Below are 4,069 nucleotides of genomic sequence, written 5' to 3'. Positions count from 1 at the left end.
TATTTGTGTTGTATGGGGACTGTTGCTGTCTTCCACTCAGACAAAAATAACAATTGAATAACCATCAAAAAAGGAAAAGAAAATGGATAAAACGTACACCATGTAGTCACACAGGAACAGTAACTAAAAAAAAGAAAGGAAAAATAATTTTTTAAAAAGTCTGCAATAATTGGGAAGAGGGCGATGAGAGAAAAAGTAGATAAGGAGAATAATGAAGAAAAATGGCAATAACGCAAAAAGAAAAACAAGGGTTAACCATGAGAAGAAAAAAAAAATTGTAGCCAGGATCAGGGAAAAGAAAAAAAGCTGAAAACTAGAACCTGGGAGGGAAAGAATAAAAAAAAAAATAGTACAAAGGACAAAAGTAATAATAATAGTAGTAATTTTGAAACAGACAAAAACAAACAAATTAAGAGAAAATAAAAAAATTGGGGCAGGGTGGGGCAGGGCACACAAGCTTCGTCCGAGTACACAGACTGGGATGGAATTCCTGCTGGCCCAGAATGTAGGTGGGAGTGAGGGATAGCCACACCTCTGTTCACCAAGTGGGTGTGGGTTATAAGAATAACGATGGGAATGTTGCATCTTTCTAGTCGTCCACGTCCAGAATGTCCTTGGGGTTCCTGGCAAGTGGAGCCTGTTCTTAAGTTCCTGGAATCTTGGAGAGCACTGTCACTTTTAATACCCAAAATGGTCAAGCCACTTGTAAACATTCAAAATGGCTGTGCCCTCCAGACAGAGACATGTCCACAGCTCAGCCTGCCTTCCTCTGCGCTGCTTCTCCTTTTATTCCTCAGCCACCAGAGCAGTCCTCCATGCAGTCCCTGGCTCTCAAAGCTAATTTTTAGGTTAATTCTTAGGTCCTACCACCAATCGGCAATATCCAAGCTGTCTGTGCCATCAGTATTGCTGCCAGACCGCAGCTCCATATGTCTCCTTCTTTTGGTGTATACATGCAAATTCTTCTGCTAGTTGGAGTTTAGTCCACTTCTATATCCTTCCCTTCAAGGCTCAGGGGTCCAGGATTATCTTCTGTATCTGTGTTAATTGGCTCCCCTTTTCTTTGTTGAAGAGGGTCTATGCAATCTTTCTGCCTATTCTGCCATCTTACTGGAACTCCTCACTGGAGATTTTATGGAATATTCAGAGAAGAGTTGACACCTATGCTACTCAAGCTATTCCAGAACACAGAAAAAGATGGAATACTCCCAAACTCATTTTATGAACCAAGCATAACACCAATACCCAAACAAGGAAGAACACCACTGGAAAAGGCAACTACAGACAAATATCCCTCATGAACATAGATGCAAAAATCTTTAACAAAATCCTAGCCAACAGAATCCAACAACATATCAAAAACTTTATACACCCTGATTCGTACCAGGTTTATAAGGGTGGCTCAACATCAGAAAAACAATCAATGTAATCCACTGCATATACAAAACAAAAGAAATGAACCATATGATTATATCAATCAATGCAGAAAAGGCATTTGATAAAATCCAACATCCGTTCGTGTTCTGAACTCTCAGCAAAATAGGGGTAGAAGGGAAATTCTTCAACATAATAAATGGTATATATGCAAAGCCAACGACCCAACATCATTATTAATGAAGAAAAACTCAAGGCATTCCCCCTACAAACAGAAACCTGACAGGGATGCCCTCTATCACCACTTCTATTTAACATTGTATTGGAAGTCCTGGCCAGGGCAATAAGGCAGGTAAGAGAAATAAAAGCCATACAAATTGTGAATGAAGAACTAAAACTATCTCTATTTGCAGATGATATGATCCTGTACATAGATAACCTAAGGGACTCAATTAAAAAACTACTGGAACTAATAGGTTCAGCAAAGTGGCAGGATACAAGGTCAACATACAAAAATCAGTTGGATTCCTCTACAACAAAGAGACCTCTGATAAAGAAATAAGGGAAACAATACCATTTAAAATAGCTACTAAAATGATAATATATCTAGGAATAAACCTGATCAGAGACACAAAAGACTTATACAAAGAAAACTATAAAACACTGCTACAAGAGACAAAAAGGGCACTACATAAATGGAAGAACCTACTTTGTTCATGGATAGGTAGACTAAATATTGTGAAAATGTCAATACTACCTAAAGCAATCTATACATTTAATCTATACATTTAATCCAGATTCCAAAACAATTTTTTTTAAGGACATGGAAAAACCAATTACTAATTTCATATGGAAAGGAAAGAGATCTCAGATAAGCAGAGCACTTCTGAGGAAGAAGAGCAAAGTGGGAAGTCTCACACTCCCAGATCTTAAGAACTACTATACAGCCACAATAGTCAAAACAGCATGGTATTGGTACAATGATAGACAGATAGACCAATGAAACAGAATCGAACGTCCAGATATAGACCCATCCATCTATGGACAACTGATCTTTGACAAAGGTATGGGGAAGAAACAGCCTCTTTAACAAATGGTGCTGGCAAAACTGGATATCCACCTGCAGAATAATGAAACAAGACCTATACCTCACCCCATACACAAAAACAACCCCAAGCTGGATCAAAGACTTAAATGTAAAACCCAAAACTATAAAATTCATCAAAGATAAAATAGGGGCAAATCTGGGAACCCTAAGTTATAGCATAAATGGGCTATCAAGCATAACACCAGAATGTGCAGGAGATAGAAGAGAAGTTAGATGACTGAGACCTTTTAAAAATTAAATTCTTATTTGTGTTGAAAGACTTTGTCAAAAGGGTAGAAAGAGAACCAACAGATTGGAAAAAAATATTTGCCTATGACATATCTGATAAAGGACTTAACTCCAAAATCTATAGAAAACTTCAGCACCTCAACACCAAAAAGACAAATAACCCAATTCACAAATGGGCAAAAGACTTGAACAGACACTTCCAACAAACACATGAGAAATTACTCATGATCATTAATCATTAGAGAGATGCAAATCAAAACAATGATGAGATACCTCATCCCAGCAATAATAGCAAAGTTCAACAGGTCAGAAAATAACAAATGCTGGCAAGGTTGCAGAGAGATTGGAACTTTTGTGCACTGCTGGTGGGATTGTAAAATGGTGCAACCATTGTGGCAAACGGTATGGCATTTCCTTAAAAAACTGAAAATAGAAGTACCATTTGGCCCAGCAATTCCATTACTAGGAATATATCCTAAAGAAGTGAGAGATAGTACATGAACAGACATACGTACACCTATGTTCATTGCAGCACAATTCACTATAGCAAAGAGATGGAAACTACCTAAATGCCCATCGGCAGATGAGTGGATAATCAAGTTATGGTACATGCACATAATGGAATACTATGCCACATTAAAGAACCACAAGGCATACAAGAATCATCTCACAATGTGGATGAACCTGGAGGACATTTTGCTGAGTGAAATAAGTCAATAGCAGAAAGACAAGTACTTTATGAGCCCATTACTGTGAAAAGACAAAAAAAAGGGTTTGCTTGGGAAAGGGAACTCACTTTGTAGGTTACCAGGTTGGGGAGGGAAAGAAAGGGATTAATTTCAGGCTACTTGGGGCCCACACTCTGACGTGGGTAAGGGGAGGGATGTACGGAAAGGGTTTGTGACCACCATGATAACATTAGGAAATGGGAGGACACCGAATTCTGCACATAAGAGATAGACGACAGATGCTAATACCAGCCAATGTGCCCACGATACTGCATCACCATTAACACCAAACACCAGGCTACAGATAAACACATAAACACCTGAGAGGATCAGATGGGGGTCAGTGAATAGGAGTATACTCTAGACCAAGGATAGATTCACTGGAGGCTAATCTTGCACATGATAGAATTTTGGAAGATCAACAACTTATTCATTGCAAATACCATTTTCAACAACACAAACAGTGGCTGTACACATGGACTTTGCCAGACAGAGTACACAGGAATCAGATTGACTACATTTGTGGCAAGAGGTGATGAAAAAGCTCAGTATCTTCAGCCAAAACCAGGCCAGGAGCTGATTGTGGAACAGACCATCAACTGCTCATATGCAAGTTCAACTTGAAGTTGAA

This window comes from Orycteropus afer, unplaced genomic scaffold (assembly GCF_000298275.1).
Source record: "Orycteropus afer afer isolate SDZICR_OR568_19922 unplaced genomic scaffold, OryAfe1.0 scaffold00368, whole genome shotgun sequence".
Taxonomy (NCBI): Eukaryota; Metazoa; Chordata; class Mammalia; order Tubulidentata; family Orycteropodidae; genus Orycteropus; species Orycteropus afer.
The sequence above is the reverse complement of the archived record's forward strand: the minus strand, read 5'-3'. Positions refer to the sequence as shown.